The following is a 16,410-nucleotide window of genomic DNA, read 5'->3' on the forward strand; positions in this document are numbered from 1 at the left end:
CCCCTTAGGGTTGGTGACTGGCTAGGTGAGAGATGGGGATCAGAGGGAGACGTTTCCCTGAATGCTTTTTTTTTTTTTTTTTTTTGCTTTTTTTCTTACATTTGAAACATCATTATATAATCTATTTTAAAAATTAAAGAAATTCTCATGGAATTAAACATCTGTTTTTTAAACACAATTGTAGTTCATAGATCATTTTTTTTTGAAACAAGACAAGTCAACAGCTCTGATGTGCTTTTCCAGATATATCCCCCAGGGAAGGTTTACTTTGGCCATTTTATTAGGGCTATTTCCAGTTCGTGGTAATTGTTTAAAGAAGATATTTAAAGTAAACAAACTTCTAAGATGAAAAGATTTCCAAAATAAATAACTAATAACAGATTTTAAATCTGGCTTTCTGGTAGACTGGAGAGTCTCAGCAACACTGTTGCATACTGAAGAGATAGTTCATATATTCCAGACACTCTCTTTACACGCTCTCCCAAAACGAGTAGACAATTTCTATCTACTAATAAAGCTGGAACACAAATTTGAAAACAACAGAGAGATGCTTTTTATCTTGACTTAATTTAAATGGCCTTAGAAGGAGGAGCTATGCCTTTCCTCATCCCTTCCTCCTTGCTGAAATGCAGACATAATGGCTGGAGCTCCAGCAGTTATCTTGGACCATGAGGATTCTTGAAAATGGAAGCCACAAGCCACCCATTCAGTAGAAATGGAACAGAAGGAGCCTAGGTCCCTGAGAGCAGAACACCAAATGAACCAGGACTGACTCTATTTGAACTGCTTGAAGGCAAGAAATAAAGAAGCATCTTTCTTGATTGTCATTGTTATTATTGGGTTTTCACTTACTCACAGCTAAACTTTATCCTAATAATACGACTGAAAAGAAAAACTACATTTCAATCTACAGTCAGTGACAGGGGCACATCTTTTAGATCACCAGAGAAAAATGAAACATTCCATAAGGAAGACATTACATTCAGCAGACTGCTCATCAGATACTATGCAAGGCAGAAAAGAATAGAGTGACATCTTTAAAACAGTGAAAGCAATAAAACTTGTCAACCTGGAATTCTATATTTAGTGAAAATATCTTTCACAAATGAAAGCGAAATAAAGATTGTTCAGGCAAGTAGAAGCTAAGAGAATTTATCACCAGCAGATCTGCACAACAGGAAATATTAAAGTAAATTCTTCAAGCAGAAGGAATATGAAACTAGAAAAAAATTGGGACCTACAAAATTAATGAAGAGGGTTCTGGGAAAATGGTGGATTAGGAGAGACAGAGCAAAATTCTCCTCCATGAAAAACACTAAATAAAGGACAGAAAGTGCTACAGAACAGCAGTTCCAGGGTTCCACCAGCTGGACAGGGACTCCTACACCCATAGTGAGTGTGAATTTGGAGAAGCTGAGAGACTGCATTTAAAATGGGGGAGTGTTCAGCCCAGAAAGCCACTGGGAAACAGGCAGTTGGAGTCAGTGGATGAGCACGGAGGGGAGCAGCTGGAGGGGAACAGCCTTCCTGGCCCCAGGCACCCTCCTCAGCACTTGACTTGGGTGATAACCCTTCGCAGCCCTGCGGCCAGGAGGCCCCGTGCCAGGGATTGGCAGTTGGAGCAGGCAGACGAGTGCAGAAGGTGCCAGGTTTCCATGCCCAGTGCAGCCATCTTTACAGTTGGCTGGGGAAATGACCCTTCAAAGCCCTGCGGCCAGGAGTTTCCTTAAGGGAATTCAGAATTTGGCAGGCTTCTGAGGGCATCCACTCTCCTCCATGGAAACCCATGGGTGTGCATCGCCTAGAGGCAGGGGCGCCACACGGAAGTGCCAGAAGCCCTCCCTGAAGCCCAGGGACTTAAGGGCGTGTGGCAGAAAGGGACTTTGGGGCATCTGAGCTGGAAAGTAAGACGTGCAGCTCTGTAGCCACAGGATACGCCACCCGAAGCCCTGGGAACAGCCAAATTTCTTTGGAAGGGAAAAAGGCCTTGAATTGCTAAAAACATTCTAAAAAAGAAAAATGAAGTGGGAGGACTTAAACTTCCTGACTTTGTAGACTACTATAAAGCCACAGTAGTCAAAACAGCATGGTATTGGCACAAAGACTGACATACTGATCAATGGAATTAAATGGAGAATTCGGAAACAGACCTCCAGATCTATGGTCAACTGATTTTTGATAAGGCCCCCAGATCCACTGAACTGGGACAGAACAGTCTCTTCAACAAATGGGGCTGGGAGAGCTGACTATCCATATCCAAAAGAATGAAAGAGGACCCCTACCTCACTCCCTATACAAAAATTTACTCAAAATGGATCAAAGACCTCATTATAAGAGACAGTACCATAAAACTCCTAGAAGATAATGTAGGGAAACATCTCCAAGACCTAGTATTAGGAAGTTGCTTCTTAGACCTTACACCCAAAGCACAAGCAACGAAAGGAATAAAAAGATAAATGGGAACACCTCAAAATCAAAAGTTGCTGTACCCCAAAGGAATTTGTCTAAAAGGTGAAGAGGCAGCCAACACAATGGGAGAAAATATTTGGAAACCATGTAACTGACAAAAAACTGATATCTTGCATATATAAAGAAACTCTACAACTCAGTGACAATAGTACAGACAGCCCAGTTATACAAAGGGCAAAAGACAGTTCTCTGAAGAGGAAATACAAATGGCCAAGAAACACATGAAAAAATATTCAGCTTCACTAGCTATTAGAGAGATGCAAATTAAGACCACAATGAGATACCATCTCACACCAGTTAGAATGGCTGCCATTAAACAAACAGGAAACTACAAATGCTGGAGGGGATGTGGAGAAATTGGAACTCTTATTCATTGTTGGTGGGACTGTGGAGGACAGTTTGGCGGTTCCTTAGAAAACTAGATATCAAATTACCCTACGATCCAGCAATTTCATTTCTTGGTATATAACCACATCTGAAAGCAGTGACACGGACAGACATTTGCATACCAATGTTCATAGCGGCATTGTTCACAATTGCCAAGAGATGGAAGCAATCCAAATGCCCTTCAACAGATGAGTGGATAAACAAATATGGTATATACACACGATGGAATACTACACAGCAGTAAGAATGAATGAGGTCATGCAACATATGACAATATGGATGAACCTTGAAGACATAATGCTGAGTGAAATAAGCCAGACATAAAAGGAGAGATATTGTATGTTACCACTAATGAGAACTCCGTGAAAAATGTGAAGTAAGTGTCTTATAATGCAGAATACAGGGGACCTAGAGATAGACAGAAGCTAGAGAAGGGGGAATGATAATCTAATAAGTACAGATATAATAATGAGGGTGAACTTAATGGTATGGTAATGGTCAGATGTGACTATGGTTCGTTAATGAAATTATAAGTATCAGTGACTCATTGAAGGTGAACATATTTGTAAATGGTTGTTTAAAGACTTGCAGCCCACAGAGTAGCACCACAAACCTAAATAAATGTTAGCATGGTATAAGGTATGACACTGGTGCCTAAGTTTAACAACAGAGTGGTATATGGAAAAACTTCCCATTACATGTTAAAGACTATGTTTAATAGAAGTGTCTTATCAATACTATACTAATACTAGGGATGAATAATTAGCAGCTGCTAAGAGCTCTGGGATATATTTTGTTATGATAATTGTTTAAAGTTGAGACTGATGAGGATTGTACAGCTAAGTAAAGATAATGTAAGAAACTGACTGTTTAGCTTGGGATGGAATATATATTAAGTGAAATTAGGAACCCACTGCTTAATAAATCAGGCCCTCGACTTGAGGCTTGCTCTTGGGAAACTTAGGACTATAAATGGGAGACTAAGCCTTCCTATAATTATGCCTAAGAGGCACCTCCAGGGAACCTCTTTCGTTGCTCAGATGTGGCCTTTCTCTCTCTAAAGCCCAACTGGGCAAATAAATGCATTAACCTCCCCCGCAGCGAGGGACATGACTCCTAGGGGAGTGAATCTCCCTGGCCACGTGGGACAAGACTCCCAGGAATGAGCCCGGCCCTGGTAGTGAGGGATTGAAAAATGCCTACTTGACCAAAAGGGGGAGAAAAGAAAAGTAACAAGCTGAAGTCACGGTGGCTGAGAGATCCCAAATAGAGTCGAGAGGCTATCCTGGAGGTTTCTCTTATGCAAGCTCCAGCTAGACATCCCAAATGGCCACAGTATGCCATGCACTTACCAAAGGTAGTTCCCAAATACCTAGGTCCCTACCTGAGATTCTATAAAATATTCACTCATTAAGTTTTTTTGTTTTTTTGTTTTTGTTTTTTTTTCCCTTTTATAAAGTTTTTTATTTCTCATTATCAAAGGAATACATACTTATCATACAAGGCTGGGCACGTACATAAAACTCTAAAGAAGCAGAAATACAAGTTATATGAAGATAATAATTCTAATAACGCAACAGATTTATATCCTGACATTTCTTTCTTTTTTTTTATGATTGTAAGTATTTTTAATAACCATATTTCAACATAATTGGTTTTCTTTGTGATCTTTTTTAACACAATAGTTTTTTTTTTACTTTATCACAAAATTAACAAAAAATTCAAACAAAACAAAACAAAGGAATAAGAAAAACAAATAATCTAAAATAACTACATTGCTTCCAACATGTTCCTACCATACCCAAGAAAATTTACAAAGCATAATCATTTCTGAGCATTCCCATAACACTGAGATTACTCTCCATAGCTTATCTGCTCTTATTAGATTATCATTCCCCCTTCACTAGTTGCTGTCTATCTCTATGTCCCCTACATTCTACAATATAAAATATTTATTTTACATTTTTCACAGAGTTCACCTTAGTGGTAACATACAATATCTCCCTTTTTGTGCCTGGCTTATTTTGCTCAGCATTATGTCTTCAAGGTTCATCCATGCTGTCATATGTTTCACGACCTCATTCCTTCTTACTGCCTCATAGTATTCCATCATGTGTATATACCACTCTTTGTGATCTTACGTATTTTATTCTGTGCATTTGAAAGCATTCTTCTAAGAAGGCTTTCTGAGAATGCACAGAAAGTTAACCCTTGGAGTGACAGAAATGTCAGGAAGCAGGAAACAAAATCCTCTGTAAGGAGTCAACTCCTGTGGCTTCTCTGGGCCTTGGTTTCTTTCCTTGACCTCTGAGGCCCCTAAAGATCCCCAACGCTCTGAAAAGATGCCCTTCCCCCTGTGTCCCCAGCCCACTGCTCCATTGCTTGGTATGGCTCAAACAACGGCTACTGGGGCTGGGCAATTCCTCAGGCCGGGGCCCCAAAGAGGCCCAGGTTCTCCCCACCCAGCATCTGCCTGGGCTAAGAACCCAGAGATGTGGCTTCAGTCTCGGGTGTGGGATGTGCCAGGGAAAGTCCACATTGGGCTGTGGGTCTGGGTCTGACCCCACTTACTAACTCTGTAATTTGGGACAAGTGCATCAAACTTCTCAGCGCCTCAGTTTGCCCATCTGCAAAATGGGCACACTCATTAAGTTGTATCTCTTAGAAACTTCAATCCACCAGAGTGTTCCTATGTCAGAGAAGTCCCAAAACCCAGAGGCAAGAGCCTCTTTAAGAACAACAATCAGATGCAGCCTCCTTCCCCATGCTGTCAACACCCCCTTTCAATATGAACAAGTTAGGGTGCTCACTGTCTAGACACCCCGAAGATGGAGAAATAGATTAGGTGAGAGGAAGGGGTAGCAACAAGAAAGATATGATTTAACAAAGGTCTATGAATACTGAAACTTTATATAAATGTATATATTTTTAGATGCTGGGGTGTTGGAATAGCTGGAAGGTGACGTGAAACTGTAACCTTTAACATACTTTGAAGTGTGCTCTGTAGCTATTCATCGAATTGTGCTTTGAAGGTCTTCTCCTTTCTGTATATATGTTGTATTGCATAATAAGGAAAGAACTGAAACTGTGGAACTGTAACTCATAACAATTTTTGAAATTATGTAACTGCCTGTTGAGCGGTACATCGAAAGTTAACACCTTTCTGGATATGCGTTATATTTTACAATAATGGAAATAGATGAAGTTGTGGAACTGTGACCCATGATATTCTTTGAAATTTGCTTTCTAACTGCTTGTTAAATTGTACTTTGAAAGTTATCACTGTTAGGTATATATGTTAAAGTTCACAATAAAAAATGCATTAAAAATAATGGAAATGGTAAAAATGTGGGCAAATATGAAAAATGTTTATCTTTAATCTCTTTAAAAGGTAATTGAACATCTACAGCAAAAATACATTTAAAAGGTAATTGAATTGACAGCAAAGTAATTGAATGTTGACAGCAAAGTAATAACGATGTATTGTGAGGTTTAAACGTAAGTAGTAGTAAAATGCATTTCAACAATAATACAAAACATGGGAGGGAGGAAATAGAAATATACTGCTGAAAAGTAATTGCACTTTATATGAAGTGCTATATTATTATTTGAAGATAGACTGTGACAACTTAAAGATATATATTGTAAACCTTAGAACAACCACTAAAAATAAGTATCAACAGTGGGAATAAAATGAAACCATAAAAATAATCCAAAAGAAGGAAGGAGATGACAAAAAAAGGAACAAAGAGCAGATGGAACAAATGGAAATAGATTTAAACCCAACCTTATTGATAATTAATTAAGTGTAAATGGTCTAAACAGTATACAATAGTACAGAGATTTTCAGACTTGATTAAAAAAGCAAGACTCCACTATGTTCTCAATATGAAAAAACCCATATTACAGGAAAAGATACAGATAAAGATAAAACAATGGAAACAAGATATACTGTGCTAACAGTAAGCAAAAGAAAACTGATGTAGAAAAAGAGAAAGACACAGAAATTCAGAAAGAAAGAAATTCAGATGGAGCAGCCAGAAGCTGAAAGCAACGAAACCCAGGAGAGAAGGACCAGCAGATGCTGCCATGTGCCCCACATGTGACAGAAGAGTCCAGGATCCCCAAATCATCAGCTACCGGTGGGATTAGAAATAGATGGCTCTGCTGTTTAGAAAGGCGCTGAAATCAGAGTGTGAGGCGGCGATCACAACCTCCAGACCGACCAAAGCCCGCATGTCGTTGCATCCCACATCCCGCGGCCATCGCCATCGTGCCCAGGAGGAAAGCTGAAGGGGATGCTAAAGGAGAGAAAGCCAAGACAAAAGAAAAACTTCTTCAGAGAAGATCTGCCAGGTTGTCTGCTAAACCTGCTCCTCCAAAGCCAGAACCCAGGCCTGAAAAGGCCCTTGCAAAGAAGGGAGAGAAGGCAACTGAAGGGAAAAGCTGATGCTGGCAAGGATGGGCTTAACCCTGCAGAAAATGGAGATGCCCAAACAGACCAGCGCAGAAAGATGGGGGTGCTGGAGATGCCAAGGGAAGTGTGTGCATTTTTGATAACTGTACTTCTGGTGACAGATGGGTTTCCCTGGTGTGGACACACATTAGCCACTGTGGCATAAATGCCTTGTGGTATGGAAAAGCTAAAATTTATTTTTCTGTCCTAATGTCCTCTTCTCCCTCTCAGTCTTCAGCATAGACTTGACTCCCTTAAACCTGTTGGGGCCTGACCCAAAAGAATTGGTTCCCAGAACGCCAGGCAATCTGGACTTTCCAGTGATGCCCCTGAGATGGCGTCCTGCAAAAGAACAGCGAGTCCTTGTTTAGGTTGTGGATCTTCAAACTGATAATTCTGTTTTCATTTCATTTCCTGAAAGTCAGGGTTGGTTGTGAAAATTGTCAGACCACATGCTACATGTGAAATGTAAACCCTCACTCTAGACTTTCCCTGTTCAGAGCATCAGATGAAGACTTCTAAAGAGTGGCTTTCCAATTTTGGTAGTCCATTAAAGAAGGGAGTTTGAAAGTTGTTGTAGACTGTTAAGGATTGTCTGCCCATGTCCTGCCTGAAATGCCATAATTGTTCATGAAGAGTATCTTTAATAAAGCCGGATACAATTTGACTTGGGAAAAAAGCCCTTTAATGAATTCCCACCTACACGCAGATAGGTTCCTCTGCATGAACCTGAAAGCAGGAGGATGCAAGGAGAAATATGGCACTGAAAGTTCCTGCACTGAGGAGCAGAGAAAGGATTGCAAATCACATCACTTTTAGGGAAACAGTTCTCATTTTAAACCTGAATGTAGTCTGGACTGCCAGCAAGCATCTCCACGTGTCCTTGGGAAAGGCATGTGAGCGTGTGCATTCAATACAGATGTGTGTCCACGAGCTGTCCACAGGAAGAGTAGCCTAAATCTTCACCTCACACTAGTAGAGACCACGAAGTAGAGAGTTCTGTTTGCCAAAGACCAGCGAGGAGTGTTCAAATGACAATCTTTCATGCTCCATACAACCTGATTTGGAGAATGAACTCTTAGGACTCATTTTGCCCCTTGAATCACCTTTGTAAGAGGAGATCTAAAGGCCAGTGCTTGGACAAAGCCAACTTTCTAAGTAGGGGAAAGGCGTTTTCTTAAAGAGAATAGAGATTTCCACACTGAAGGGTTGAAGAAAGGGGCTTTCCCTATAAGGAAATGAATGAGACAGGGAAACCAAGGCTAGGAATGGGGTGCATCTCTGAGGGGACCTCTGGGGAGGAATTAGCCTTTCTCCTCCTTGGATGATAGAAATAGGGATCGTTAACATCCAGCTTCAATACTTCCTCCAAAGTTATCTTTTCTTTGTGTTACCCCAAATGTTTGGTAAAATTCTCTCTGTCACTCTAAAACAGGCAGACTCTTGCATCCACCACTGCCTTGTGCTATGTGATGTCAGCTTTCCCACTATTTTTCTCTGAGTCACTGCACCAAAGCATGATTGGGCATTTATTTGCACTTACTCATCAGCTCTGCCCGACGTGAGAAACTGACATTTTGAGGCAAATGACCCAGAATATTCTTACATCATTTTTTTTAGATGATCAGAAATTAAACATCAAAATTTTAAATCTCTTGTGGTTGCGTAAGAGCTATAAGCATAAGAAATTTGTAACAATTTTCATGTTTTTATATATTTAAGTGACTAAAATAAAAACAAGTTAACTGAGAAAAAAAGGAAACTGATGTAGCTGTATTAATATTAGACAAAGTGGATTTCAAAATGAAGAATATCACCAGGGATAAAGAAGAACATTATATAAAGTAGCCGGTAAATTGGTCAATTAGTTAATTGTAAATTAGTGAAATTACATTTAACAATTTTAAATGTAAATGCACTTAATAACACTTTATATTGTTTCATTTCTCTTCCCCATTTTGGTCAAGAAGATTTTCTCAGTCCCACGATGCTGGGTCCAGGCTCATCCCTGGGAGTCATGTCCCATGTTGCCAGGGGGATTTACACCCCTGGGAGTCATGTCCCTCCCATGTAGGGGGGAGGGCAGTGAGTTTACTTGCTGATTGGGCTTAGAGAGAGAGAGGCCACATCTGTGCAACAAAGGGTTTCTCTGGGGGAGATTCTTAGGCACAATTATAAGTAGGCTTAGCCTCTCTCTTGGAGTAACAAGCCTCATGAGGGAAAGCCCCCAAATCGAGGGCTTTGCCTGCTAAATTGGTAGTCCTCAATGTTTGTGTGAATATCAGTGATTCCCCAGGTGGGGAAGTCCAACATTTCCATATTTTTCCCCAGTTCCTCAGGGGGTTCCCACAAATACATTTTTATTCTCTGCCCAAATCACTTTGGGATGTATTGGAATTTCATCCCAAACTTTACAAAACCACCAGATCTCACTTCCCATTCAAAACTCCATGTTCTTATGGTGTTCAAACAAACTGACTATACAAGTTAAATTGTTTAGTGTCCTACAGAAAATGTAGATCCTGCACCATATAAACATCTCTTCCCTTGGTCTCATACAGAAGTTGAACTTTTAAAACACAGTCAGAATCATCCTTTACCCTTTGGCCTGATTTGCCCTAGTCTTAACCAGATCTGCTTCATTCATATCTCTAATTGACGTCTGAACTTTTTTTCAGCTTTTTTTAACAGTTGCTGTGTGAGGTAATACGAACATTCATAGCTGCCATGCTCTAGCTCTGAGTTTCAGGTGTCACACAGATACCCAAAGTTCCAGAGACCAACCAGGTTATACACAAAGAGATCAGCATCTCAGAGTTTAAGGATAACCATTACAACTCAGGAATAGATGTGACTGCTGTAAGAGCTTACAATCTAGGGACCATTACAATAAACATTCCCCTGATAAGCTGTGCTCTAAGATTCAATTCTCAGAGTTTGCACATTATAGTTAGTCCATATTAGATGAGGCTTTATAATGTTTTTTCATTTCTGGCATACTTCACTCAAAATGCTGTCCCCAAGATCCATTCACCTAGTTGCATGAGTCACAAGTTCACTCCTTGCAGCTGCTCAATATTCTATTGTACGCATACACCACAGTTCACCATTCTGTTCATCAGTTCTTGATTCTTTTTTAATGTAAGCATTTAGAGCTATAAATTTCCTTCTCGGCACTCCTTTCATTGCATCCCATAAGTTTTAATATGTTGTGGTCTTAACTTCATTCGACTCAAGGTATTTATTTCCCTTGCAGTTTCTTCTTTGACTCACTGAATGGTTTGAGTGTGTTATTTAACTTCATGTATTTGTGGATTTTCCAGTTCTCTGCCTGTTACTGATTTCCAGCTTCATTCCATTATGGTCAGAGAAGATGCTTTGTGTAATTTCAGTGTTTTAAAATTTATTGAGTTTTTTTTTTAATTTGTGACCCAACATGTGGTCTATACTGGAGAATGATCCATGTGAACTTGAGAAGTTGTATATCTAGCTGTAATGGGGTGCAATGTTTTGTATATTTCTGTTAGGTCTAGTTCATTTATCTTATTATTCCAAGTTCTCTGTTTCCTTATTGATCATCTGTGTGGATGGTCTGTCTATTGATGAGAGGGGAGTGTTGAAGTCTCCAACTAGTATTGTAAAGGTATCTATTTCTCACTTCAGTTTTGCCAGTGTTTTCCTCATGAATTTTGGGATACTTTAGTTAGGTTCATAAATAATTATGGTTGTTATTTCTACTTGGTGGATTGACCCTTTTATTAATATATAGTGCCCTTCTTTGTTTCTTGTAACAGTTTTGACTTAAAGTCCATTTTGTGCAATATTAGTATACCCTAGCTCTTTTTTTGGTTACTATTTGCATGGAATATCTTTTTCCATCCTTCTACTTTCAGTTTATTTGTGTCTTTGGATCTAAGGACAGTCTTTTGTAAATAACATATAGTTGGATCATGCTTTTTAATCCATTCTGCCAATCTGTATCTTTTGATTGGGGAGTTTAATCCATTAACATTCAGTGTTAATTCTGTAATGGCAGCACTTGCTTCTGCCATTTTGTCCTTTGGTTTTTATGTGTCATATCTTTTCTTTGGGCACTCCTTTCCATTATTGCAACATCTTTTTCTATGTAGCTTATCTTTTGTGATGTATCTGACTAATGTTGTCTCATTTTTCGTTCTGTGCATTTTTTTTTTTTTTAAAGAGAGCACTGGGTGCCTTTCTTTTTTTTTGTTTTTTTTTTCTTCCCCCATTTTCCTACTCATCCATCCATAAACTAGACAAAGGGGAGTGTGGTCCATATGGCTTTCCGAATCACATTGTCACCCCCTCATAAGCTACATTTTTATACAATCAACTTCAAGATTCATGGGTTCTGGATTGTAGTTTGATAGTTTCAGGTATCTACCACCAGCTACCCCAATTCATTAGAACCTAAAAAGGGTTGTCTATATTATGCGTAAGAGTGCCCACCAGAGTGACCTCTCGGCTCCTTTTGGGATCTCTCTGCTACTGTAGCTTATTTCATTTCCTTTCACATCCCCCTTTTGGTCAAGAAGGTGTTCTCCATCTCACGATGTCGGGTCTAGATTCCTCCCCGGGAGTCATATTACACGTTGCCAGGGAGATTCACTCCCCTGGGTGTCTGATCCCACTTAGTGGGGAGGGTAATGATTTCACCTGCCAAGTTGGCTTAGCTAGAGAGAGAATGGCCACATCTGAGCACCAAAGAGGCATTAGGGAGGAGGCTCTTAGGCAAAATTATAGGGAGGCCTAGCCTCTCCTTTGCAGCAACAGTCTTCCCAAGGGCAAGTCATGTGGTAGAGGGCTCAGCCCCTCAAACCACCAGTCCCCTATGTCTGTGAGCACATCAGCAACCATTGAGGTGGGGAAGCCCAATACCTCTGCATTCTCCACCAGCTCCTCAAGGGGGCTCTGCATATTTTTTTCATTGTTTTATTTTAAAAAATCAATTATATCAAAAAAATTTTTTTTAAAAAAACATGCAATAAAAAAAACATTTCAAACAAACCATAACAAGGGAGTAAGAAAAAGATAACTAACCTAAGATAACTACTTTACTTCCAACATGTTCCTACTCTACCCCAAGAAAATAACCTAATACAGCAACATGTCTGTGAACTTGTTCCTACTATACCCATCAGAAATTAACAGACCATAGTCATTCCTGGGCGTTCCCAGAATGTGAAATTTACCCATGATAGCTTATCTGTTCTTATTGGGTTATCATTCCCCCTTCCTTAATTGCTCTCTATTGCTAGTTCCCCTACATTCTACTTATTGATGGTTCATATTTTTTTATCTGTTCTGCCAATCTATATCTTTTAATTGGGGAGTTTAATCCATTTACATCCAACATTATTACTGTGAAGGCATTTCTTGAATCAGCCATCCTATCCTTTGGTTTATGTTTGTCAGATATATGTTTTCCCTTTCTCTCTTATTGTCCTTTAATGAATCAATATTGAATCTCTCTCTCCTTTATTTCTCTGTTGGTAGGGCTCCCTTTAGTATCTGAAGTAGGGCGGGTCTGTTATCAGCAAAATCTCTCAGCATTTGTTTGTCTGTGAAAAATTTAAGCTGTCTCTCAAATTTGAAGGAGAGCTTTGCTGGATAAACTATTCTTGGTTGGAAATTTTTCTCAGAATTTTGAATATGTCATGCCACTGCCTTCTCACCTCTGTGGTGGCTGCTTAGTAATCACTACTTAGTCTTATGTTTCCTTTGTATGTGGTGAACTGCTTTTCTCTTGTTGCTTTCAGAACTTGCTCCTTCTCTTCAGTATATGACAGTGTGATCAGAATATGTCTTGGAGTGGGTTTATTTGGATTTATTCTATTTGGAGTTCGCTGGGCATTTATGCTTTGTGTATTTATATTGTGTATAAGGTTTGGGAAGTTTTCCCCAACAATTACTTTGAATACTCTTTCTAGACCTTTACCCTTCTCTTCTCCTTCAGGGACACCCATGAGTCTTATATTTGGACGTTTTCTTTTATCTATCATATCCCTGAGGTCCATTTCGATTTTTTTTATTTTTTTCCCCATTCTTTCTTTTGTTCTGTCATTTTCTGTTCTGTGGTCCTTGAGGTCACTGATTCATTGTTCAGCTTCCTCTAGTCTGTACTATGAGTATCCAGAATCTTTTTAATTCGGTCAAGTTTCTTTTATTTCCATAAGATCATCTATCTTTTTATTTACTCTTGCAATTTCTTCTTTATGCTTTTCTAGGGTCTTCTTCATGTCCTTTATATCCTGTGCCATTGTGCCAGTTTGAATGTATTGTGTCCACCAAACACCATTATCTTTGATGTAATCTTGTGTGGGCAGACCTACAGTTGTCAATTAGATTGTAATTCTTTCAGTGTTTCCATGGAGATGTGCCCCACCCAACTGTGGGTGATGACTCTGATTGGATAATTTCCATGGAGGTGTTGATCCGCCCATTGGGTGGGTCTGAATTAAATTACTGGAGCACTATATAAGCTCAGACAGAAGGCGCGAGCTTGCTATAGCCAAGAGGGACACTTTGAAGAAAGCACAGGAGCTGCAGATGAGGGACAGTTTGAAGATGGCCATTGAAAGCAGACTCTTGCTCTGGAGAAGTTGAGAGAAAACAAATATCCCAAGTGCAACTAAGAGTGACATTTTGAGGAACTGCAGCCTAGAGAGGAATGTCCTGGGAGAAAGCCATTTTGAGGCCAGAACTTTGGAGCAGATGCCAGCCACGTGCCTTCCCAGCTAACAGAGGTTTTCTGGACACCATTGGCCATCCTCCAGTGAAGATACCTGATTACTGATGTGTTACCTTGGACACTTTATGTCCTTAATTCTGTAACTGTGTAGCCAAATAAACCCCCTTTTTATAAAAGCCAGTTCTTCTCTGGTGTTTTGCATTCTGCAGCATTAGCAAACTAGAACAGCCATGCTCTTCTTCATGTCCTTTATATCCTGTGCCATGCTCTCATTGTTTGTCTTTAGTTCTTTGATTAATTGCTCCAAGTACTGTGTCTCCTCTGATCTTTTGATTTGGGTGTTTGGGTTTGGGTTATCCGTATCGTCTGTTTTTTTCATATGCTTTATAATTTTCTGTTGTTTTTGGCCTCTTGGCATTTGCTTTACTTAATAGGGTTCTTTTAGGATATGTAGGATTATTCAAAGACTAATCTCTAATTTGTCAGATCTACAGCTTGGTGGCGTACACTTTCTCTAACTAACCAGCAGATGGCGTCTGCAAGTCACCTACTCCCCTCAGGTCAGTTCTCCCTGACTTTGTCTTTGTGGTGTGTGGGGGTCTGACTCTTGTTGGGTCCAATTGGTGCACCAAGTTTGGGTGTGTTGTTGGTGCTGTCCACCCTGAATGTGGGGCATGTGTCTGAGAGGTTAGGGAGAAAGGGCAGCTCTAATAATCAAGCCTCCCAGGTGTTCCCGGAGATTTAAGGCTGTTGCAAGAGTCTAAACCTTCATTTCAGTCCCGCCACAGATTGTCTCTGCCACTGACCCAGAAGTCCTTGGTATTGGCGTATGATCCCTGGCATTTCCAAGTGGGTCCGTCTTCCCAGCCATGCCCTTCTAGGGCATCTGCTGAGGGAAGGTTGTGCTACGTTACAAGTGTGCGCCATCCTTCAAGGGAAGTTCTGGGCCACCGGGCCATGTAGGTACCTTCCCAGCCAGCTGTAAGGATGGCTGTATGGGGTGTGTTAATTGCCCCCTTTTCACACAGCTCTGCCTTCCCAGCTCCAGGACAATTAGCTGAGGGTGCATGAAAGGCTATTGTCCGTGCCTGATATTGTGGCGTGTGCGTGTGTTGCTGGAAGCATTTCCTGTCACACTGGGTTTTTTGGTGTGGATATGGGCTGTGGCGCCAGCGCCGGGCAGGAGTGTTCCCAGCCCACCAGGAAGGTGGCTGCAAGGGGCATGGTTATTTTCCCCTTTTGGCTCACCTCTGCCCTCCTCGCTCTGAGACAACCAGCAGTGGGTACACAAAAGGCTATCGTCCGTGCCAGATACTGAGGCGTTCACACAGCCTGTGCCTGCCGTGCTTCACTGTGCGGTTCTTGCTGCCTTATCTGCAGCCACTATTGGGTTTTTTTAAAAAAGGACTAGTCTGCCTCCAAATGCCAACCCATGGTTTCCCCACACAACAGCGTGGCTGCCAGATACTCAGCCGGCTCACTCACTCGTTTCAGAACACAGACTCCTGGTTTCACCAAGTGCACAGTCCCTGTGGATTTAGCAGACCTTGTCCAGCTGGTGCATCGCTGGAACTGGTTTTTCTAGGTCACTTTCTGACTTTTATCTAGTATTTTTCACGGAGGTATTTTTTGCCCTGTCTCTCCTAGCTGCCATCTTAGGTTCTCCTCCATTCTGTGCATTTTTAAAATACTTTATTTGTGGTTACTCTGGAGTTTGTGTTACACAACCTGCATCTGTCAGATACTAATTTGAAAAGATAGCAACTTTACTTCAATAGCATAAACATTCTCTGCTCCCATATCCCTCTTTTTCCCCTCTTTATGTTGTTTCTGTTCGACTTTACATTTTTATATTTCATGTGCCCATTGTCAGGAAGTATGCCTTTTTCTTGTTCAATTGTATTCTGACTCTTGCAAGAATTAAAGAGTAGAGTAGTATATTAAGGATACAGTACTGTTGGGTTTTGCATTTACCCTTTTAGTTACCTTTCCTGAAAGTCTTCATTTCTTCACCCAACTCCAAGACCTCTCCACTATCTTTTCCTTTCAACCTGCAGAACTCCCATTGGTAATTCTTGTAGGGCAGTCTTTTGTTGATCAACTTTCTCAGTTTCTATTTATTTGTGAATATTTTGACCTCTCCCTCATTCTTGAAGGACAGTTTTTCTGGATAAAGAATTTTTGGGAGGGAACCTAAGATGGCGGCTAGGTGAGACAGAGAAAAAAACACCTCCATGGAAAACACTAGATAAAAAACCAGAAAGTGACCCAGAACACCACTTCCAGAGTAGCACCAGCCGGACAAGTTCTGCTAAAGCCACAGGGAACATGTGTTTGGTGAAACCAGGAGTCTGCATTCTGAAATGAGTGAGTGAGTCGGCTGAAT

The sequence above is a fragment of the Choloepus didactylus genome, chromosome 8 (genome assembly GCF_015220235.1).
Source record: "Choloepus didactylus isolate mChoDid1 chromosome 8, mChoDid1.pri, whole genome shotgun sequence".
NCBI lineage: Eukaryota > Metazoa > Chordata > Mammalia > Pilosa > Megalonychidae > Choloepus > Choloepus didactylus.